Raw genomic sequence first — 25,076 nt, forward strand, 5'->3', positions numbered from 1 at the left:
TAATGAGCATGACCAACTTAGGTCCGTTAATTTCAACGGCTCTGTTCTGAGCAGTACTTTGTTGGATATAATCCATTAAATTTTGCAGCTCTGAGAGAAATCCCAAAGTCCGCTTCTGCACTTGGAGCCATTTTCATTCTGCAATTTATGACAGTCCAGAAACTTTTAATAGCACTAAAAACGGAGGCTTAGAAATATCCAGGCTGCAAGCAGCTGTTGCTGGAAGCGGGTGCTAGGTCACTTCCCGGTTCTCACTGGGAAACTATTAAACGCACAACAATACAGGGTTTCACGTGACCACAATCTCTGATTGCACAGCCCCTCCCCCGATCATCTAGATGCTTTTGTACACATGTAGTAGTATGGGCCCCTTTCATGCATGCAGCCAGATCTGATGAACTGGAGGCTAGTCATGAAACTTTATGCCATTATAAATGTCTTCATCGCTGAAGTGTCACAGGACTCTTTGATGAGACCCAAGAAGTCGAATCATTAGCATGGGTAACTTGCTCATTTGCTTACCTGAATGGGGGACTTTGGACAGAAGAGGGCAGTTTAATCTCAGAGATTGAGCACCTTGAAGGGAAAACAGGAAATTAAGAACACAAACAGCATAGTAATGGGAAGTGCTAAATCTTCTGAAATATAGATGTGATATAACATTAGCTAGGCTGTGTATTACTACATTGAAGATTTAAGGGTCTGCCCTTGCAGGATTATAGCAAAAGTTGGGAGGCACGGTAAGAAAGGTTAAAATTAAAGGTGACAATGTCAAAGCAGCGAAGTCTGTATTTGCGGCTTTAACCTGAAGCCAGCTTCCCCCTCTCATCCATTTGCCTCACCTGCACAACCCTGTGTAACTTCCAACCAGATGAGTTTGGGGAGACTCTGGGTTGGAAGTGTAACTCAACCTTGGTTTGCATGGGGACAATGCCAATAGAGGCACCCCCAAGCTTCCCAGACTGTCTCTCTTGTTTCTTTTTTAAATTTTTTATTGATTTCTCTAATATTCTTAGCGAAAATGTCAGAATTATAAACACACAGATTCTCCCTCCCCCCATGGGATCCTTTCCCCTCTAATTCCTCATTATATGCATCCTCGTAGGCATGTCATACATTTATTTATTTATTTATTTTATTCTATTTTTATACCGCCCAAAGCCAGAGGCTCTCTGGGCGGTGCACAGCATAGAGTAGATACAATACAATAAATACAATAAAATAACAATAGGACACTAAAAACATACATTTTAAGCATTTAACAGCCTGGTATATATTAACAGCAATAAAATATATTAAAATGCCTGGGAAAATAAAAAGGTTTTAACCTGGCGCCGAAAGGATAGAAGTGTAGGCGCCAGGCGCACCTTGTCGAGGGGACTATTCCATAGTTCGGGGGCCACCACTGAAAAGGCCCTAGATCTCGTTACAACCCTCCGAGCCTCTCTGTGAGTCGGAACTCGGAGGAGGGCCTTTGATGTTGAACGTAGTGAACGGGTAGGTTGATATCGGGAGAGGCGTTCCGCTAGGTAGTGTGGTCCCGCACCGTGTAAGGCTTTATAAGTCAAAACTAGCACTTTGAATTTGGCCCGGAAACAGATAGGTAGCCAGTGTAAACGCGCCAGAACAGGTGTTATATGTGCGGACCGTCTGGTCCTCGTCAACAGTCTGGCTGCTGCGTTTTGCACTAGCTGTAGTTTCCGGACTGTTTTCAAAGGCAGCCCCACGTAGAGTGCATTGCAGTAATCCAATCTAGAGGTTACCAGAGCATGCACAACTGAGGCGAGGTCGTCGCTGTCCAGATAGGGACGTAGCTGGGCTACCAACCGAAGGTGGTAGAACGCATTCCGTGCCACTGAAGCTATCTGAGCCTCAAGAGACAGGAATGGATCAAAAAGAACCCCCAAGCTACGAACCTGTTCCTTCAAGGGGAGTGTAACCCCATCCAGAACAGGTTGAACATCCACCATCTGGGCCGAGAAGGCACTCACCAACAGTGTCTCAGTCTTGTCAGGATTGAGTCTCAGTTTATTAGCTCTCATCCAGTCCATTATCGTGGCCAGGCAACGGTTCATCACATTAACAGCCTCACCTGAGGAAGATGAAAAGGAGAAATAGAGTTGCGTGTCATCAGCATACTGGTGACAACGCACTCCAAAACTCCTGATGACTGCACCCATCGGCTTCATGTAGATGTTAAAAAGCATGGGGGACAGAACCGATCCCTGCGGGACTCCGCAATGGAGAGTCCAGGGTATCGAGCAGTGCTCCCCAAGCCCTACCTTCTGGAGACGGTCCACCAAGTAGGAGCAGAGCCACTGCCAAGCCGTACCTCCAACTCCCAACTCCGTGAGTCTCCCCAGAAGGATACCATGGTCGATGGTATCAAAAGCCGCTGAGAGATCAAGGAGAATCAACAGAGTTACACTCCCCCTGTCTCTCTCCTGACATAGGTCATCATACAGGGCGACCAAGGCCGTTTCAGTGCCGAAACCGGGCCTAAAACCGGATTGAAATGGATCAAGATAATCGGTTTCATCCAAGAGCACCTGGAGCTGACTGGCAACCACCCGTTCCAGAACCTTGCCCAAAAAAGGGACGTTCGCTACCGGTCTGTAGTTCAAGTTATCTGGGTCCAAGGAAGGTTTCTTCAGGAGTGGTCTTACTACCGCCTCTTTCAAACGACTAGGGACCACTCCCTCTCTCAAGGAGGCATTTATCACTTCCCTGGCCCATCCGGCTGTTTCGACCCTGGCCGCTTTCACTAGCCAAGAGGGGCAAGGATCTTGTGCAGAAGTGGTTGCACGCATCAGTCCAAGTACCTTGTCAACTTTCTCAAGCTATACCAACTGAAACTCATCCAATAAATGAGGACAAGACCGTGCTCCGGATACCTCATTAGGTTCAACTGCTATAATATTGGAGTCTAAGTCCCGGCGGATGCATAAGATTTTATCTTGGAAGTGCCCAGCGAACTCATTACAGCGGATTACCGATGGTTCTCTAATATCCTGAGGGTTAGCATGTAAAAGCCCTCGGACAATTCTAAAAAGCTCCGCTGGGCGGTTGAGGGATGATTTAATGGTGGCAGCGGAATATCGTTTTTTCGCTGCCCTCACCGCTTCTGTATACAATTTCGTAGAGGCACTTACCAAGGCGTGATTGCATCCGTCAGGAGTGCGCCTCCATCTTGTTTCATCCTCCTCTCTTGTTTCATCGCTCTCAGCTCCGAGGTATACCATGGGGCTGTATGAGCTCTACATTGAAGGGGGCGCGCGGGAGCGATCGTGTCAACATTGGTACATATGATAATAAAATAATAGAACAATCATTTAAACTATCCATAAAGCTTTGAAAGGTTTTGGGACTTGGCGTTTTGTGTTACTTCTAGCTGTGGATGAGATAAATGGCTACCAGTCTGGTGTAAAATTGTTCTTTTTCTTCTTTCCTTTAGACATACATATTTTTATTGTGAGTTTGTCCAGTAGGGCAATTTCCCAAAGTTGTTTGAACTAGCAGTCCATCGTCAGACCCTCCAGATCTCTCCAAATATGAGCTACAACAGTTCTAGCTGCTACCAACATAAAGCTTACCAATTTCTTATAAATAGTCCCTTGATTATCTCCTGTAAATCACTTTGACATTGCCAGTTCCAGAGTAAGATCGATGTTTCGGCCTGTTATCTTTATAATTTCTTCTTTTGCACAAGACCAAAAATGCTGCACTTTTACAAAATCCCACCATAAATGTTTGTATGAGCCCAGTGCACCGCTCTTTCTCCAGCAGTTGGGGGACCCAGGCTGTCTTTCTGACCTAACCTGTGCTGACCTTGCTTCAGGTTTAAACTGGTGACCTCTGTTCCAGTTCCTCCTCCTTCCTCTTACTTTGAGAGACGTCTGAGATCAAAGACCATGGGCCTTTGCATCTCCAACTTAGCTTAGTTAGAACTAGGAACTCTTTTCTATCAAGTAGAGACACACTCCTTGTTCTGAAAACGGGGGCACATAACGCTAGTCAGACCTCGCCCCTTTTTACTGTAAAATCAGGTGGGAGCAGCTCGAGGGTGTATTTTTTAAAATTTAGTTTCAATCCAATTTTGCAACTGATCAACAGATCAACCCGTTGCCCATCCAGGTGTGACTAATGCTAATGCTTTGCTGGGGGTGCCTAGTGTGCTCTCAGCCTTAAAACCAATGAGGTGTTCTTATTTTCCAAAGCCTAGAGTTCGCAGAGTGATTATATCCAGGGAAAAGATGTGCTGCTTCAGGTGCTGTTCTTTCCCCGCTCTCTCGAATGCCGGAATGCAGCATAGAGAGGGGATTGCAAAGCAGCAGGGGCAGACCCCCCCTTCTTGCCTGGGTTCAGACCCAGTTTATTGGCCCTCATCCAGCCCACCCCTCCATCCAGGCCATGGCCTGCTCAGCCACCCCCAATTCAGATGTTGCAGAGAAATAGCGCTGGGTATCACCAGCGTCCTGAGTCCATCCCATGGTGAGTCTGCAAATGCTGCCTGGCAGTGGCAATTTGTGGGAGAGGGAGAGTCTGGCCTTCCCCAAAGTCTCTAATCCTGGCCAGCCTCACCCTATGGAACTCTTCACCCCTCTTGACGCCAGACATTTTGCCAGCCCTCTGCTGCACCTTCACTTTGCCTGCCAACCTGCTAGCAGAATGGGCATGTTCAGTGAGGCTTGTGTAGAGCCCTTAATAAGATGTGATTCACTCGTTGAGCATAATTAGCAATTCAGCTAACGGTTTGTAATTCAGGCACGACCCCGATTGCATCTGCACTAATTATGCTTCTTTGCCTGCTAATTGCTTTCCAGCCCTTGACTACCGTCTCTTTCCAGTAACATTTATTTTTCATGCCTCTGTGTGTTTAAAGGTATGGAGGTGGCGGAGGAAGGAGTCTGAGTGCAGCTGATCTCAAGCCAAGTGGAAAGGCAGGGTGGGGGAGGGCCTCCGGTTTCTCCCCCTCCTCTTCTCCCCTGGCCTCCATTCCCTGCACCGCCTCCCAGTTCCAGATGCGTTAGAGGAGGGAGTGGCAAACCATGCTGCTCTCTTCTTCTCTCAGCCCAACTGTCAAGCTATTGTTTTCTTTAACTATGCTTGTGAAAATCCTGTTGTTTTAAATAATGAAAGATCAGAGCGTTGTCTTGCTGGAAACTGGCTGTTGGGGATGCCTTCAGCTCTTCTGTTTCAACCAGGGGAAGTGAGGCCACTGTTTCTTGGTTGCACTGATGACTCACTGCAAAGCATCCCTCCCCTGACCCTCCCATTTGGGGAGGACATCCCTATTAAGGATGCTGTTATTTAGATGTTCCTTTGCCTGTGGCATACCCTGGAGCAAAATAGCAGCTCTTTCTATGGGCAGTTATAGAAATAAACACACAATACTGTGCAATGCATTAGACTGATGTCAAGTTAACTCTAATGCACATTAAATGAAGCTAAGCAGACTATGGAGGGACAGCTCTGTCGGAAGTATTGCTAGTGGCAGAGGTGTATAAAATGATGCAGGGTGTGATTGAAATATTGAAAAAATTGACCAAAGAAACTGCTTCTTCACATGGTGCAAAGGTTGTTGTTGTTGTTATGTGCCTTTAAGTCAATTACGACTTATGGCAACCCTATGAATCAGCGACATCCAACAGCATCTGTCAAAAAATAGCTGCAGCTGGTTTACTAGCTGCAGCTTGCAAATGGCATTCCTAGCCATGAGGTCACCTGGGCCTCTAGCAACAAAGATGGATCCAGGAGCACCCCCAGACTATGGACCTGCTCTTTCAGCAAAGCAGGCAACTGACCAATTATCTGAACTTGGGAACACCAACCCACAGTGTCTCCATCTTACTGGGATTCAGACTCATTTTATGATTCAGGATACTAGGATTCAGACTCATCCAGCTCACCACCGAGTCCAGGCAGCAGTCCAGGGCTTGCACGGCTTCTCCCAGTTCAGATGTTACAGAGAAATAGAGCTGGGTATCATCAGCATACTGCTGACACCTTGCCCCAAATCTCCTGATGACCAGTCCCAAGGGCTTCATATAGATGTTAAACAGCATGGGGAACAAGATGGTACCCTGTGGCGCCCCACAGCACAACTGCCAGGGGGCCGAAAGATAATCACCCAATGCTATTCTTTGAAACCGACCCCAGAGATAGGACCAGAACCACTGTAAAACAGTGTCTTTGATACCCACCTCACCAAGTCGGCTCAAAAGCCACTAAGGGATCAAGTAGGAATAACAGGGTCACACTTTCCCTGTCCTTCTGCCAATAAAGGTCATCCATCAGGGCATCAAGGCCAATTCAATTCCATAACCAGGCCTGAACCCAGACTGGAATGGGTCATGAAACAATAATACTTCGAACTAGACATGGTTAAGAATGCACTGTAACTATGTTATTTTCCACCTCAGTGTATAGACAATATTTTCACTTCTCCTCTCAACCTTTCAACCGAAAGTGTGGACTCCTGGTTAAGTTCCTCTTTCCTCTTAATTGCTTTTGATCCTCCTGTGCAGAACTTCCTGAGCAAAATATCTCTTTAAACTTTTAACCTTGCATTGAACTTTTGACCATCCTTTGCACAAGCATCTTTAAAGCAAAAAACAACAATACTGTATTCAACCTAGATTTATAACCAAAGCACAAAATGGCAGAAAGTGTTCCTTCACTCGCTTGCTCTCTGCTTCAGCAACACGGGGACAATAACACTGTCCTTCCTCACAAGGGTTGTTGTAATGACCAAAACAAGAAAGTGCATGTGAATCATGTTGAGTGCCTGAAAGCACTGTATCAGTGCAAGAATTCATGTTTATATTAGCAATAATACGTTTTTCAGGGTTGAGATCCAGGAAAATAGGTCCTGGGGCTAAGCCCTGGCTTAAACCAAGTCTCATTTGGGGGCAGTTAGGTTCTGTGCTTTGGAACTGAAGTTTATCCTTTTTCCTTCCCATTTACTCGGAAGAAGTGGACATGGACAGATGGCAGAAAATGATTTTCCATTGCATAGCAACAGATTGGAAAATATAATTACGATGTGGCATCAGGCCTGTAACAGCTGTAACCCCCCCTCCCCCCCCCCCCGATTCCAGAGTGTGGATTGCAGGAGGCAATAGGATGCAAAACATATAATTCAGACTGAACTGAAGGAAGAATTGAAAACAGCAATGCGAAGGGCTGCGCATTGATTCTCCTTGATCTGTCTGTAGGTTCTACATAACAGGAAAATAGGAGGGCAGCTGGTTCCCTGAACAAATGACAGAGATTATCCTATTTGAAAATACTGTGATTGACTGCAGAACAAATCATGCCGTGTTGTTGTTAAAGGCAGGGATCATCCATTTAGGAATGGAAGGCACTGGACTGGATCCAGACCAAGGGTGCCATCCATGTTACACTTACCTAGGAGTAAGTCCCATTGAACTGAGTAGACATGCATTGGATTGCAGCCTAGGCTAGTTGAACTTAGGCTCCATTGAAATCAAGTCATGACGACCAAATTGGCTATTATTGGTTTCAATGGGATCTAAGTTCAATTAACAGAGCAACTCAAAGGAAGCCAGCATGAGTGAGGCTGGTGCGAGACAAGCCAGTGCAAACTCCTGCCACATCCGGTTGCCGTTCAGGAGCCTCTGGGATGGCTGAATGCTGGCTCAGCCGGGAGCTGTGAGCAGGGACCAGAAAGTAAAAGCCTGCTCTTCCAAATACCCCTACTGGGAGGTAAGCCCTTTTCCTTGACTTCTAGTGTATTTATTTTCTTAGGCTGACTTTTTTCCAGGCATAACTTTTGCCTGAATTAGCAAACACCAGTTGATTTGCTCCAGACACAAGTTGGATGTGGCCTAAGTCCCCTCACATTGACCCCTCCCCTGACACCCCCCCCCCGCAACACAACCCTGGAACGCCCTTTTTTCTGGACTTCACTTATGCTGGTCTCTCCAGGCTCAGCTGAGCTGGCTGAGCTCTGTCTGAGCTGCGCTGAGGGACTTGTGCCAGTGTAGCCTGGCTGAGCCGGGAGCCAGCCCGCTCAGCTGGAGATCCGCTGCATCCAGCTCCCCTCAGTTCGGTGTAAATGTGAGTCGGATTGTGCCTTGGTCTGGCTTCAACCCAATGTCTTCATTAAATCTGGGCGAATTGGTGTGGTGGTACAATAGTGGAGCCATCAGCAGGCTGTAGGAGAGGGAGAGAGAAGGAAGGACTGTGGGGTCTCTCAATCAGCAACGTTTGGCTCCTCTTCTCCTTGAAAATCTTTCCCTTCCAGCTGGTCATTACAATAATCACTGGAACTAAGAGACCCTGCTGAGTTTGCTTTCCTCTCCTCCTCCCTCCCAATCTCTTTCCTTTTGTGTTATGTCTTTTACGTTTACATTTATATTTTGGACTACAAATTTAACCAGCCCTGGTCAGCAGGGACTGCTTGTGGGACCGTTTGCGTGCAAAGCGTATCCTCTGTCACTGAGGTACAGCAGTTCTTTCAGAATAAAATTAACTACTTTCATACGCACACCTATCATCACCACCGCCATTACTACAATGGTTAACATTTATTACCTGCCCTTCATGCAGAGCCCCCAGGCCAGATGACAACAATTTTAAAATACAGTATTAAACAATTAAAAGCAACCTAAAATCACAAAACAGGGTCACAAAATATATGGAATTTGTTGACTGAAGATGTAGTGATGTGCAGTACTGTGGATGCTTTGAAAAGGGGATTTGGCAACTCTGTGGGGGATATTCCAGTGGCTAATAGCATGATGGAACCCCCAGATTCAGTGGCAGCATGCTTCTGAATACAAAATGCCAGAGGGAAAATACAGGGCTGGCACCAGACTGCAGGGGCCTCAGAGGAGGCAGCAGCAGGCAGCAGCAGTGGGGGGTGATGTAGCGATGCCCCCGCTGCCTCTGGGGGCATCAATTGGCCTGGCCGTGTTACTGCACTGCGTGCTGATGCCCCTGCCATCATCTTGGGTGATGGTAAGGATGGGTGCATAGCACACTAATGCACTGATGTGGCTCGGCCTATTTAAGTCCCTGCTGGTGGCAATGTGACACAGGAAGTGGCATGGACAGCCTGGTCCTGTGGTGGTGATGGGGTGTTGCCTGGGAGGGTAGTTCTCGCTTCACAGTCCATGCCAGCATCGGATCACGGAGTGCGTGCTCTGTGAGGGTGGAGCGGGAGCCCAGCCCAATAGAAGAGCTCCCTCTCAGCTGCAGGGGCCCTCAGCCAGTGCCCATCCTGGCTGCCTGTTGGTGCCGGGCCTGGGCAAATAAAATGGGAGGAATGTTGCCTTCATGCCTTGGTTATCGGATTCCTCAAGGCATCTGCTGGTTGGCCCCTGGGGGAGCAGGATCCTGGACTAGATGGGGCAGTGGTGTCATCCAGCAGCAAGACCTTTCTTATGTTCTTAGAGGGCCTTTGTGTTCATGAATTAGGGGCCTTTTTGCATGCAAAGAATGTGCTCTGCCACTGAGCAACAGTGCACTTATTTAAACAGAAGATAACAGTAACTACAATAATGACTACAGTAATAATGCAGTATATAACATTAATAATTTCATGGACCACATGAAGCCACCTTCCACTACTGAGTCAGACCACTGGTCCATCTAGCTTAGTACTGGATGTCTACACTGACTGGCAGTAGCTCTCCAGGATTTCAGACAGGGACACTCCCAGCCCTACCTGGAAACGTTGGAGGTTGAACCTGGGACCTTCTACATGTAAAGTGGATGCTCTACCACGGTATTACGGCCCGTCCCTGACATCCATTCCCTGAATTTGCACTCGAGAGAAGACAGATGCTTCCATTCCTCATTCAGAGATTTATATTGTGCAGAGAGATTCTGGAGAATGACCCACCTCTACCAATGCACAACAACAATATTTGCAGTCTGAACAAAATAAGGGCAGTAATTTATCAGGGACATCAACCAGAAAACAAGGTAAATCGGCACAGGTGGAGTCCATGTTGGGGAGGGAGTTTTTCCTAGTAAATTGTGTGAGGTTTAGTTGATTGATCACTTATCTGTATTTGCATACAGGCAGAACAGTAATTGTGAAGCAAGAGTCACACTTTCTCTCTTCAGGCGCCCATCAGGCAATTCTGTCCAATGTGAAGGAAAAGAGGAAATTCCTCTTTGGGGGACGCCGCTTGCCACCTGTAGATTTCCTCAATATTTGTATTATGTTGTTCAGTTGATTGATTGGTTAGATCATAATACTTGGTAAGTCTAAAAAGGCAGCAGATTTTTAGAAAATATTATTTTGAATACAAGGGTTTGTGAAAACTGCAGATGGGAAGCTCTCCTCCCCCCCCCCCCAGGAGGAATGCCTCTTCTGAAAGAACACATCCCATGAAACATGCATGCATAATCTAAAATAGGAATGGGGGATATATGTGGCCCTCTAGATCTTGTTGGACTGTAGCTCCCATCATCCCTGATGCTGGCTGGGGCTGATGGGAGTTGGCCCCAACAACATCTGGAGGGCCAGAGGTTCACCATCCCTGATCTAAACAGCCTTTGCCAACTTTGAGTCTTCCAGATGTTTTGGAGCCCCACAGGATTGGAAACAGAGTTACTCTTCTGAAAAATTATTGCTACCCATATACAGATGTAACTGATATAAGCGATCAACTAAAATTCATATGATCAATTAAAATGTCTTTAAACAGGTTATATTAAATATAATATTAAAGTTGGTTTAATTTATTTATCATCTATTTCAAGCATTTTTACCCTGTGCTTCAGTTAAAAAGGGCTCCCAGAGGAATTTGCAGTGATTGCTCTGCAAGACAGTAGGAAGTCCCTGCCCTCAGGTTTACAGTCTCAAATACATGACTGGAAATGAAAAGGGATTGGGGAGGAGGAGCAAAAAGCAAACTCAGTGACGACTTCTTAGTTGCAATGTTCATAGTAACCACCGAAGAACAGCCTGGCTGCTGGATCAGGCTAGTGGCCCATTAAGTCCAGCATCCTGTTCTCACAGTGGCCAACAGGAAGCCCGCAAGCAGGACCTGAGCGCAAGAGCACTCCCCCCTCCTGTGGTTTCCAGCCACAGGTATTCGGAAGCATACTGCCCTTGTGCTTTGTTTCTGGCAAGGGGATGGAGCAACCTGCCTGCAGCTGCCCCCTCCTTGGCTGATGGATGAGGCCAGGCTGGTCTTTACCCCCTGGCTGATGGCAGCGGCCAAACAGCGTTGCTTTTCAGGCCCAGGACAATTCTGAACTGAAGCTGAGTGTTCTTTATAGCTGTGTGTGTGTCTATATATTCTCCCTCCAGCAGGTGCTTCTCAGGTGGATGGACTTTAAATTTTATTTAGCCATTAAGCAATGAAGAGGTTCAGGCCTAGTGGGAACATGCTTTCTTGCCATTGCTGGTGGAGGAGGGACATGGAAATCTGCCTTAAACCAAGTCAGATTATTATTGGCCTTTCTACTTTAGCTCCTACACACGGACTGGGGAGTTCTGTGGTCCAGATGTTGTCGGCCTACAACTCCCAGCATCCCTGACCATTGGCCATGTTGGCTGGGGCTGATGGGAGATGAAGTCCAAGGACATCTGGAGGGCCACAGACTCCCCACCTCTGGTCTACGCTGACTGGCAGCCGTGGCTCTCCAGGGTTTTAGATGGGGAACATTCCCAGCCCGTTTTGGAGATGCCTGGAATTGAATCTGAGACCTTTTGTGTGCAAAGCACTAGCGCTGCTGGTGTTTCTTTCTGCATGCACAGTAACTGGCACGATCAGGATGCGAGTTCAAGGTGGCTCAAAGATTCGTGTCAAGCAGGGAATGAAACACCTCGTTAGGCCAAGGCAGGGGCTTCCATTCAATTAAGCCTTGATCTGATGAAAAAGTCCAGCATCCAGTGGCTCCTTCTGAAAATGGCCCAGCCGCCGTCTCTTCATTTTGACCTGTAGGCAAGCGTTAGTGGGTAATTCAATCATGGGGCTGCCCCCAGAACATCCTCTGCCCAGCTGATCAGGAGGGAGATTTGTATTAGAAAGAGGAAAAAAAGGGGGAGGAATGAGTTGGGAGAACCCAAGCCAATTATAAGGCAATCAAAACAGCCAGCCAGAGACAGAAGTCCCAGGAAGCTGGCAGTCCCTATTGATCCATTAAGGCTGCTATCTTCAAATAGGAAGCGAGGTGTAATGGTTGGAGCACAGACTGGTGGGGCTTCAAAACCCAAATTAGCATAGTAAGCCCTCTGTGCACTTCAGCTTCAAAGATTTACAATTCAAAAAGCGGGAAGTGGAAGCTTGTTAAATGGAGAGAAGCTTCAAGAGAATCTCTGGTTGAAACTACTCTTTTTAAAAAATGTTCCCAGAATAATTATATCTGATTTTACTTTTGTGCTAGCTTTGTCTGTTGTTCCTCTTTGACACGTCTGCAGCATTTCAGGGTCCATAGTGTTTTACAAGCCACATATTTGCGACGCTCCTCTGAGGTAGACAGCTGTTAAGTCTCCTTTTGTAGACAGGAACATGGGGTTTGAGTCTGCCTAGACACCCACCAGTTTACCCTCTGACATGGAGGGTGGATCCCAGATGCTGTGAGGAGAGGCTGTGTTTAAAGAGAGTGAAGGAAAGGTAGTGGAATCTGCTCTGAGTTTATGTCCAAACTTTCAAGGAGCTGTCCAAGGTGCTTTCAGCTTCTTGAAAGTCCGAGCCAAACCCTGGAGTGTATTCCACTGTCCCACGGACATGGAGCCACCAGCCGCCATTGTGTAAAAGTGAAGGGCTGATTCATCCGCTGCCTCTTTAGATGTCTCCTTTGTATCTCTGCAGGTGGAAGGAGCAGTCATGAAAGTGACATGATTTTATTGGGCGGGTAATTGATTTGAGCCCGCTGTTGTGGCGGCAGATCTAACCACACCTGAGCAAATCAATTAAAGAGGGAATCATCTGGGCTGACAACTCAGCGAGGGACATGGCATGCCAGGAGCTCTTTGCGCTGAAACCACAGTTCCCAAATATTACCTGAGAACTTGGCAGCTCCCTTGTGCATATTATGATCAAGGGTGTCTGTGTGCATTTTGTGTGTGTAGGGGACAGAATTGAATCCCACGTGCCATCCAAATTATTGTGGCTGGGAGCCATCCAAAAAGTCTGTGTTCAGAATTAATTATGCAAATTTAGCGTGTTGGGATGTGTAACTGGTTGTGCATAATTTATTCCACTTCCATGATATAGGGTTGCCAGCTTTTCAACAGGCCGCTGTAGCTGTGCCATTTGTAGCAGTTTGATCTGCCGATGTTAGGAGTTGATTAAAGTTCTTGTAACACTGAGAAAAGCATTCCCTGCACACCAAACTGCTTTTGCTGATCAATTTAGCAGCCTCAGTGCTATGGCTGATGTGAGACATGAGTACCCCAAGCACCATTTCTTCTCCTGCTCCTGCTCCTGCGCTTTCAGCAACATCCTGATATACAAACTCATCTCCAGGCCAGAAAAATGTTCATGTGCTTCATTTCTGCATATCGGGCTGCTGTTAAAAGGCACAGGACAGGACCAGTGAAAAAGATGGCAATGTTAATTCACCCTCACAACAAACCTGTGAAGTAGGCCACTGTTTGAATTTTACAGCTTGGGGAATTGGAGACCGAGAGCCCACATTCACATAATGAGCCCAACACAGAGGTGATATTTCAGTTTAGGTCTGGCACATTATTCCACCAGACACTGCTTGGAATGTTCCAGCACTGTCATCTTCCCCCTCCCCCCTCCTGGCTGTGCTCCTCTGCTTTTAACTGCAACCCAACACATGCAGAAATGAATCACTTGGAGTTTTCCTCGAGTGGAAATAAAATGAAGGCAAAAGCGTCACCTGCTTAGCATCTCTGTGGGTCTTGGCTGCTATTAAAAAGCACAGGAGCAGGGTTGCCAGCATTTTTACTGTCCTCTGCTCCACTGCCTGTAACTGTAGTTTGATGCACAGACATTGGCAGGTGAACAGGCTCATCTACTGCCGTAAAAAGCTTCCCTTATTAATTTTTGCAGATCAAGCCGTGATTAAATGCACAAGAGCAGGCCGGTCCAGTTTTCTTGGTGAGCAGGAATCCTTATCCTGCTAGGGTGACCATGTGTCCTACTTTAAAGAGGATGGTTCTCTATTGGAATGTGTCCTCTATTGCAAGGGCTTTCCAGTCCAAGTGTGGCTTAAAGATAAAGAACCCTAAGAAGGAAGGACTGCTGCTGCAGCTGCTGGGGGTTGCACAGTTACCACCTGCACAGCAGGCTGAGCAGGTAAGCACCCAGCTCACCAGGTCACACTCTTTTGCCCCAGCAGTGGTAAAATGCAGTGCATTTCTGCTTAATTTCTATAACAATGGAACCAATGACCTTGGGAGGTGGTGGGCTCTCCAACACTGGAGGCTTTCAAGAGGCAGCTGGACAGCCACCTGTCAGGGATGCTTTAAGTTGGATCCCTGCAATGAGCAGGGGGTTGGACTCGATGGCCTTAGAGACCCCTTCCAACTCCGCTATTCTCTGATTCTATAAAATTTATCGTAATTGTTTCTAAATTTGCATGTATACATCCCAATTAGCGTATGCGAATAATTTGTCCTCTTTTTTTGGTGAGGTGTAACTGGTCCCCCTATATCCTGCTCCCGCATCCAACCCCGGCATTTTGGCCCAGGGAGTCCCTGAGACAAACAGCAACAGCAGCAGCGTGACCTCGTTGCTCTGCCTTTCGCTTCTCTGGCCCTTGCCTGGCATGAATCCCTTTCCATGCACCGAGAGCCTGCTCTTTCCCATTTACGAGCTGGGCAATCAATAACCCATCTTTCCAGTGAGCTCCCTTGCCAGCTTAAGAGGCCTGTAATCGCTGCTTTGTTCACACACGGCAGAGTCTCCAGATAAAGAGGAGCCAATCTGTTATTGCCTTATCTTTTTGTCTGGTGGAGAAGCCAAAAGGGTCACATTCCCAAGCAGCTACAAAACAGCTGGAATAAATCATTAGAAAAGCAAAGAAAACAAGATCACACCTTAGTGAATTGTGAATAAGGTTGCCAACTAACTAGGGATGGAAAGATCTGCCTGTTTCGGTTCTCTCAGTTTCTCATTTTTCCAATGTTCAGTTCTCTACATTTCTACAGCGATATGCGATTTTTTAAAAAAAAATCCTCATGAAAATTCTCTACCATTTTCATGCAAATTTCTCCAGATAAACATATTTTTGTAGGCAGTATTGACAGGTACGTGTTTTGCAAGCCATTTCTCATAATTTCATGCCTTTTTCCATGTTATTTTCACTCCTGTATTCATTTTGATGCACACTTTCCCCTAATATATGCATTTTTGTAAATGTTGTTTAGTTGGCGAACTGCATCCCAAAATTCTAATAAATGGGGATTTCGAAGGATGCCAGTGTTTCAGTTCTCATATTGTTTAGGAAATTGCTAATTTGATAAATTCTGCTTGAAATTCAAACTGAATCGAAATTCTCACCCATCCCTACAACTGGCCAGTAAATATGGAATCAGACTGCTCTTGTGGTTTTATTTTTTATTTATTTAGACCAGTGGTTCCCAAACCTTTCCCTCCATGGACCACTTGAAAATTGCCGAGGCTCTTGGCGGACCCACTTAATGATTATTTTCTGCCTGTTGTAGCAATTGTAAAGTGTTGCACTGGACACTGTATGATTTTTGAATGTATTTTTAATTGCTTCATTTACTTCTTATCTATTGTGTTACATTCTGAATTCCATAGAAATTTATAGAGTTCATATTTAAATGTCCTTCCCAAACATGCTGCAGATCACCTGAATGAAGCTCATGGACCACTGGTGGTCAGTGGACCACAGTTTGGGAACCTCTGATTTAGAATATTCCTCCATACCCCTCATCTTATGATCCCAGGGCAGAGTGCAGTACAATTAAAATACAAAAGCAGTGTGTTTTATTTATTTATTTATTATACTTGTATACCACTCCATAGCTGAAGCTCTCTGGGCAGTTTACAGTAACTAAAAACAAATACAATTTAAAATACATCTTTTAAAAAAACAATTTAAAACACAATTAAAAAATTTAAAACAATTTAAAACACATGCTAAAATGCCTGGGAGAAGAGGAAAGTCTTGACCTGGCGCCGAAAAGATAGCAGTGTTGGCGCCAGGTGCACCTCATACTGGAGAGTCCAGGGTGCCGAGGAATGTTCCCTAAGCACCACTTTCTGGAGGCGACCTGCCAAGTAGGAGCGGAACCACCACCATGCAGTCCCTCCCACTCCCAACTCAGCCAGTCTCCCCAGAAGGATACCATGGTCGATGGTATCAAAAGCCGCTGAGAGATCAAGGAGAATCAGCAGAGTCACACTCCCCCTGTCTCTCTCCCGACAAAGGTCATCATACAGGGCGACCAAGGCTGTTTCTGTGCCAAAACCAGGCTGAAACCCGACTGAAATGGATCCAGATAATCGGTCTCATCCAAGAGTGTCTGGAGCTGGCCCGCAACCAGCTGATGTTTTAACATCAATCTGATGTGCAAAAATCAGCAGAGAAAGCTTCTCACAGCATGGAGATAAGCATTAGCACTGCACATTAAGCTACAGTTAAATGCACAGAAGCAGTACATGGCAGAAAACCAATAACTTGGTGACCCTAACTGCAATTCTGCTTCAGTCCAAAGAAGACAAGGGCTTGGCTGCCCATCCCAATAAGGTTGCTTAATAGGAGTGTGGCCTTCTTTTCATTCCTTTCCCTGCTGTCCAATAAGAACAGCCCTGAACACAGATATTAAGGATGGTCATGGTAATAATTTCTAGCCACTCTGAGTGCCTCCAGACTGTCGCTATTTTGGGGTGAGATTCAATCACATACCAGCAAATTCAGGTTGTGCAATTAAAGCTGATTGGGAGGTCTTGTACAGCAAGCCCACTTCCCCAACAGACCAGACTTTTTTTTTTTGCAACGAGGGAAGTGGTGGGAAAATGTACCAGGAAGTGTAGGGTAATGCTTGCTTTGGTGCCACAGCATTTCACTTCCCCACAAACAAATCACTATGAGTGCTCAGTAAATAGCCGACATCGTCTAGCCTCCCTGCAAACAAATCAGGACGAATGCTCAATAAACAGGTTGCCTGGAGGCATTCTTTCTCTCCATATCGCAAGTAGCTCCACCTCCTAAGTTTGTGGTTGTTGGGGAGACCAAGGGGCAAAAAACCCTGCACCTTTTGCATTCAAAGCCAAATCTATCAAATTCGCACTTTCCGAAACAGCTTGAGAACCGAAACACAGCTATCCTTTGAAATCCGCACTTATTCCAATTTTGCTATGCAGTTCTCCAACCATTGGTCACAAAAATGAATATAATAGGGGAAAATGTACATAAAAATGAATATATTACCAAACTATCATACAAAATGTATTCTGTTAGGAGAAACTGCATACACAAATGTGTTTGCAGGAAAGTAAAGGGAGGGCAGAGCAGGGAATGGCAAGATCCCCTCCATGCACCTCTTTTGATGTGAAAAGCAGACACTCCCCTGCCGTGCTTTCTGCTGAATGGGGCAGACGTGTTCCCCTGTTTCTGGTTGGACTTTTGCTTCCTTCCTCCCCCAGTCCACAAGCTTACATGGCTTTAAAAGAGGTTCAGGCAAATTCATGGAGACCTATTAATTCTTTTCATTCTAAAGACTTCTATCCAGTCTACTTTCCAAGGAATTCAAGGCTGCTAACAAGTCAAAATGCCCAAAAATATTGCAAATATAGAACAGTCTGCAAATTAAACCTAGTCACAACCTTCCCCATCATCATCACAACAGCAGCCAAGTATCAGCCAACGCTGGATTAATTGTTGCATTTTCCAAGTCACAAGAAATACCTGGCAGCCAGAGCAAAAACTAAATTAAAGACCAATCGATACACATCGAAGAGGGTATCAGGCGAGGGGGAGAAGCACCAAGAGAGCAGATTAAAAATTCATCTGGATCCATCCATATGTGTGTCGTTTGGCTTACTTGCATTTTGGTCCTCTTAATGAATAGCTCAGCCTCCCTCCAGATGTTTTTGAGGGCACTGGGCTGGTGAGGGCTGGAATAAGGTTTGCCATAATGACCATGATGTGGCATGTGCACCAGAATTAGAGAAGCAGAGAGAGTAAAGAAGTGGCATATCCATGGCAAGTGGTCAGGATGGTTCTAAGGAACTTCCAGTTCCAGAGGCAGTGTACCTTGGAATGCTGTGGAATGCCTGGAGGAGAAATAAATGGTGTAAGGCTACAGTCCTCTAGTCCTGCCTGTGGGCTAACTGGAGGCCCCTGGCTAGTCCCAGTGGGAACCCACCACCCAATGTTCCTAAGGGTGTGGGGCAGGCATAATAAATATGTTTTAAAAACACACAAACACTTGGAAAAGATCAAAGTTTTTTTTAAAAAAAACCCAAACCTTACCTGTGTTTTCTTCCTCAGTAGCTTTCTGAAAGGCATGCTTCAAGTTCCTTTAAAAGGAATGAAAAACAACATAGGTACACTAAGCAATTGGACGCTTCTGCTGCAGCCGGTCCTCCTCCTCTCAACCCCACACGATCTTTCTAGTTCTCTTGCCGGACTCTGCTGCTTAAAACAAACATTTCACGCTCCGCATTCCTGTGAGGTGCGGAAAGTTCCAGGACAGCCTTGTGTTGTCAGTTTCCTTGCACAGTGACAGCGCCGGAGATGTGGGTGTCTGTATAAAGGCTCATTATTTACTTGTGTACTGCTAGAGCAGGTGGGAATCTACCAGGCACATGGACACGGGGCCCTAAACTGGCATCACCCCCCATCCCCACCCCAGCCTGGAAAGCATGCAAGGCAGCTTTGCCACCCCCCCAGATATTTTTAATTAAATTGCCTTTTTAATTTGTGACATGTAGGGATGGAAAGATCTGTCAATTTCAGTTCTCTCAGATCAGTCTTACATTCAGTTCTCCACATTTCTGCAGCAATTTGTGATTTTTTTAAAAAAAATGAACATTCTCCAGCATTTTAGTGTGAAGTTCCCCTAATAAACACATTTTTGTAGGCATTTTGACTAATGTACATATTTTTGCAAGCCATTTCTCATCATATAACACGTTTTTGCATGTTATTTGCACTCATATATTCATTTTTATGCACACTTTCCCCTAATATATGCATTTTTATAAACATTGGTTGGTGAACTGCATTGCAAAATTTGATTGTTTCAACAAGAAGGAAAATGTAAAGGTCAGGAACAAGCCTGGAAGGAGGGACTCAAAAGGAGGAGTTAACAAACACACCCTAGAGTATTTATTTTCTCTTTGCCCTTCCTTAAACATGTAATATAAACAAGTTTGTTTTCAGGAGTGTAGTTGTCCAGGGTCTTGGGAGGGGGTCTTAGTCCCCCTACCTTTTTGGGAGCAGGGTCCCTATGTCTCCAGCATCCTACAAACAAATCAGCATGAAAAGGGAGTGTGTTAGTCACTGAGAAGAGTCTTCTAATATGCTTCCTTGTCCTTTCTTGCTGATTGGAGCCGATCAGAATGAAAGGAGGTGAGTCAGCCACTGAGAAGACTCTTTTCAGTAGCTAACACTCCCCCCCTTTCATGCTGATTGGCTCCTAGAGATGTCTGTTGTTGTGGGAGAAGGCATTAGCAAGGATCTCATTCTTAACCCAGGAGCAAAAAGGGGTGTATGTGGCTGTGACTATCATGAAGGGATCCCACACTTCTGAATTTGCCACTACACTGCGGTTTGTTTTTCAGGTGGAATTTAGATCCAGCATTAAAGCCAAGCTCAGGAGCTCACTGTCTTTACCAAAGTCGTTCGGCTCATGAAGAATCAGAGCACAAGGACAGACCACAGGTGAAAGAGGACTGCAGCTAAAGGCAAAGTCAAGTTTTTGAGTCTGATATTCCCGGGGATCTCTCAAAAGAGGGTGAGATTCATTGACTTCAACAAGAAAGTAAAACTATTTTGTTTGGTTAGCACCTTGTGGCATCCCCTTGTTCACTGTATCCTTAACACTGTAAAATATGCCAGTCATTTAATTCCTGGTGTTCATGCTAAATTTTCTGTTAAGTTGACGTTTACATGGCCCATGATGTAAATTAACACACGCCTTGCATGGTAGGTCACTGCCTTTCCATTCCCCCACCCTGGCCCTCACATTCTCTCCACCAGTGACTGTGTGTGTGGGATTGGTTGGCGCTATGCACCTCCCCACAATGACCCACCTAGAAATGTGGCTCCCTCTCCCATAGGAAGGCTGGCTACAGGACTGCCTCTCAGGCTGCAAATACTTTAGTTGCCAGATCAAAGCGTTTCCATTAGCCACCCCTCGAGGGGGAACGGTTTGCGAAATCTCTTTGAAGTGAATTAAAGAAAACCTCCACAGGCTGCTCCCACCAGGTTTTAGTCTTGTGCCCCCATTTTCAGAAGAAAGAGGGGGAGACGCACTGGAACCGGCAGAACAGTGAGCATGTATCTACCTTAAGACAATTCAAGAGCACATATCAGCCAGGTAAAAGCATTCAAGGAGGACACAGAGCAGGGTTGGTGAGGGCTGGGCCTGGGGAGAGTCCCATGGGTAGAACAGAGGGGCCTGGAGGGTTGCACCTCCAGATGACCTTTTTATTCTGGATTTATCCTGAGTTCCTTGCACAAAACCTACGTAGCGGTTAGACTCTGGCCACTGCCAGATGGCTGGTTTATTGAGCATCCAGATTTGTTTTCAGATAGTTTTGGCTGTGAGTACACTAGTCGCCTACAGCAAAGCATTACCACTGACCACACCTGGAGGGGGAATGGGTTGATCTGCCAATCAGTTGCAAGCTGAATTTTTAAAAAGAACACACTTGAGCTGCTCCCATGAGGTTTTACAGTAAAAAGGGGTGGAGTTTGACTAGTGTCATGTGCCGCCGTTTCCAGAAGAGATAGGTGGCGATGCACCCAAACCAGCAGAGCAGGGAGTGTGTTTCTGTCCTCTGTCTGTTGTAAGAAAGGGGTACACGAGCTCGAGGTAACTGTCCGCAGTACTGGGTTGTGTAAGCAGTTCTCAGCTGCATGTGTTACTTGAAAAATGGACTGCCTTCAAGTCGATTCTGACTTATGGCAACCCCATGAATAGGGCTTTCATGGCAAGCGGTATCCAGAGGGGGTTTACCATTGCCTCCCTCTGAGGCTGAGAGGCAGTGAGTGGCCCAAGGTCACCCACTGAGCTTCATGGCTGTGTGGGGATTCGAACCCTGGTCTTTCAGGTCCTAGTCCAACACTCTAACCACTACACCACCCCACCCCAAATTCTAATGTGGGAATGCCACAGGGAAACCTGGCGGTTTCTCTGGAAGTAGTAGGGATGATTTCTAGCACCAATGTGGAAAAGGTGGCAAAAAGGGGGGTGGGGAGGGCCGTAGCTCAGTGGCAGAGCACCAGCGTCGCATCCAGAAGGTCCCAGGTTCAATTGCCAATGGCATCTCCAGGTAGAAGTGGAAATGTCCCGTGTTTGCATGAGAGAGGGAGCGGGTGTGATGCGGTCACCTCGTATGTTTGCCTGGGTACCGGGGAATGCTCCATGCTGTTATTAGCCAGCAACAGCGTCACTGTGTGTAAGAGAAATCGATATTGCATGATCTCCCCAGTCAGGCCCAGCGGGATGTAGCTGACTCCTTCCACAAGCATGAGGTTGTCTGAGGGGAAGGGAGGGGCAGCAATAACTGTACTCTTTTATCTTACTCCATGCCCCCCCCCCAGCCATTTTGTCACTGGCACCTTAGTTTTTGGCATCTCTGCTCTTCTCTAGCTTTAAAAATATAAGAACGATAAATTAAATATCCAACCATTTGTTGCCCTTTGATGACGCCCTAAATCGGCTGCCTGGGGAGGCTGCCTCACTCTACCTAATGGTGGAGCTGGCCTTTCACTGGGGGCAAAGATGGGGGAGAAATTCAATTCAGTTCTCATTTAAAGCCGAATCGATCAAATTTGCCCTTTCTGAAACAACATGACAACCGAAACACAGCCATCCTTCAAAATTTGCACTTATCCAAATTTTGAGATGCAGTACTCCAACAGACCGAAATGTAAAGATTAAGGGACAGTGTGCATAAAAATAAATATATTAGTGAAAATAAAATAAAAAAATGCATTATGTGATGAGAAATTGCTTGCAAAAATGTGTGCATTAGTCAAAACTGCAAGCAAAAATGTCTTTATTAGGGAAAAATTCACACAAAAAAGCTGGGGGGAAATCATGAGAATTAAAAAAAAACCTCTGCAAATTGCTGCAGAAATGCTGAGAACTGAATTTAAGACTGGAAAAATGAGGAACTGAGAGAAACAATACTGACAGGAAAATTCCATTCCTAACTGAAGGAAGTGGCAGACTCACTGTGCAACAGGTGGCTATTTTAGAGTTGAGTTCTGCTGTTGGAAAGAGGGTCTGGCTGGGAGTCCACATTGGTTCAAATGCTGCAATTCTAGGAGAGCTTGAACAGAGGACACTGCAGTGACAAAAGGGAGCGGAAGGGTGGCCTGGCGTCCAACTTTACAGTCCTCTGATATAAAGGGCTGTCAGAGGGTCCTCTGTTTGAAGATATCCCCCTTTTGAAGAGCTGTCCGGGCTGGTTTAAAGATAAAGAACCCTGAGAAGAGAGAGCGGTCTCTCTCTCTCTCTCTCTGTCTCTCTGGGGGGTGGGGGGGAGGGAGCTTGAAGCTGTCCATCCACCCTGAGCACCTGGACAGCAGACTGAGGGGGCACACAAATCACCTGGGCGGAGTCTTGAGAGGTACATTGTGTTTCAGTGCAAATTATGGCAATTATTTATAGACTGTAGTGGCAAAAACAAAAGTCCTTCATGTTAGTCACAGCCATGCCCCTTCACCCCTTTTTGAGGGGTTGAGAATAAGATCCTTGTTGGTGCCTTCTCCCTCAACCACAGACATCCCCAGGAGACAATAAGCATGAGAGAGAACATTGAGTCTTCTCAGTGGCCGACTCACCTCCTTTCACTCTGATTGCCTCCAATCAGCAGGAAAGGACAAGAAAGCATGCTAGAAGACTCTTCTCAGTGGTTAACACACTTCTCTTTAATGCTGATTGGCTCATAAGATGCTGGAGGCATATGGACGCTGCTGGGACCCTGCTCCCCCAAAAGTAAGGGGTCTAAGACCCCCTGAGACCCTGGATGACTGTTTGTAAGTGTTTGCTTTTGTCCTCTGTGTTTGGAGATATATTTCCCTTTTGGGGGGGGCAGTGCCTAAGTGGCCAGCCTGTAGATCAGGGATGGGGAGTCCAGACACTGTAGGACTGCAGCTCCCACCAGCCCCAGCCAGCATGGACAATGGTCAGGGATGATGGAAGCTGTAGTCCAACAACACCTGGAGGGTTACAGAGGTTCCCCAGCCTTGCTGAAAGCAGAGGAGGGGAAAAGATGTGGGCTGGGAGAGATGGAGGCAGGAAAAGAGACTAGATGCAGGCCAAAAGAGTAGCGCACTTCTCTTAGACCCGGTTCCAGGCATTCCCCGCGCAGGTCCCTGAGTTGCCGCAGCTAACGAAGTGAGCTTTAACGTACCTGGGGAGAGCCCTGGCTCGGGGGAGTTGGTAATGTGGAAGGGATTGCATTCAGTCGGCAGGTGCATTGTTCCTCCAGACCAAATGACTCCTCTCGAATATTGCTTTCCAAATATGTTTGTTTTTGCAGGTAATTAAACTGCAATTACCTCACAAATAACGCTAACGAAGCAATTAGACAGAGAGAGGGGGAGAAGGAGGGCAGGCAGGCAAGAGACTTGCTCTTAGCTTGTGTAGCAAATGTTTTGTTTGGGCACACTCAGGTGTTCAGCTGTTGCTTTTAAAGCCTTGGAAACAACAATCAACAACACCTCTGAGTTGAAGCACTTTGGAGGCCTTGGCAAAACGGTTTACTGGGTTTTTCTTTGTTGTTGAAGGAGAGAGACACTTCATTTTTGTAAGTGGGGAATCCCATCCATGATAATTAAGCATTCATATAAGTATGGAGAAGGAGTTTCCCACTCCCTGCATCCCTGAAACTTGTTATGTAGTTAATTATAAGGCCACAGACATAACCCTCTGTTAATTAAGAGCCAGTCGGCCGAATCTCACACCAACATTATAATGAGAAATTGAAGGGAGGGGAGAGCAGGTTCTATGATTTATAGTTAGAAAATGGTTCAATGGACTGATTTGAAACTTGGCAGTAAAGGAGAGGTGTGTTTGAGGATAGTCCATGCTGAACTTGGGGTAGAAAGGGTAAGAAATGCTTACACAGAATGAGTTCAATGTATGACGAGAGACTCTGGCGTATTGACCGGTGTTGTGAGTTGCTCTTCAATAGACCTTTGCTGGGATGGTTTGTCTGGCCAGATAATCTCCATTTGTGTTGCATCTTTTGGGAAGTAGTCAAGGGAGACATCTAGTCTGTGCTTTCGTCTGATAGTAGTGCCACATGTTTGTAGGTTTTTTTTTTTAAATGGAAAAGGGATCTTTTGTGGCTAATGTTAGTTAATGGGATTTCATAAGAGTGTCTCCAGCACATGCTCAGTATGATCCTGTTGTGGAACAATGTGAAGTGTCTGTCTGCGTGTGTGGGTTTGAATGGGATATTGGTAGAATGTCAGGCAGAGGGTGACAGTTAGAGGGTGGGGGCACAGCAGAAGACAGCAGGGGAAGGGAGAAGAAAGAGCGATAGAAGTGTATTTAGTTTGTTTCTTTATTTTTTTATTATAAGGCCACAGTTGTGACCCTATCATTAAGGGCGAACAGGCTGAATCACATTCTGACATTATAATTATAAATTTGGGGGCAGCACTTTCTAGAGTTTATAGTTTGAAACAAATCAACAGATGGATTTGAAACTTAGGAGTGCAGGAGAGGAAGAGCTGAAGGCAGGCCATGCCGAATTAATTGTGGGAAGGTTAAGAAGTGGCTTATTTTGAATTTGGGATATGTTTGGTGACAGACTCTGGCGTGTTGACAGGTACTGTGTGTTTTTCTTTCATAAACTTTGCAAGGATGGTTTTTCTGGAAAGATTTGGGCTGCATGCTTTGGGAAAGAGGCTGTTGTTTTTAGGTCAAGGAGAAAGTCTCTAGTATGTGCTAT

The sequence above is a fragment of the Rhineura floridana genome, chromosome 15 (assembly GCF_030035675.1).
Source record: "Rhineura floridana isolate rRhiFlo1 chromosome 15, rRhiFlo1.hap2, whole genome shotgun sequence".
NCBI classification, from domain to species: Eukaryota; Metazoa; Chordata; class Lepidosauria; order Squamata; family Rhineuridae; genus Rhineura; species Rhineura floridana.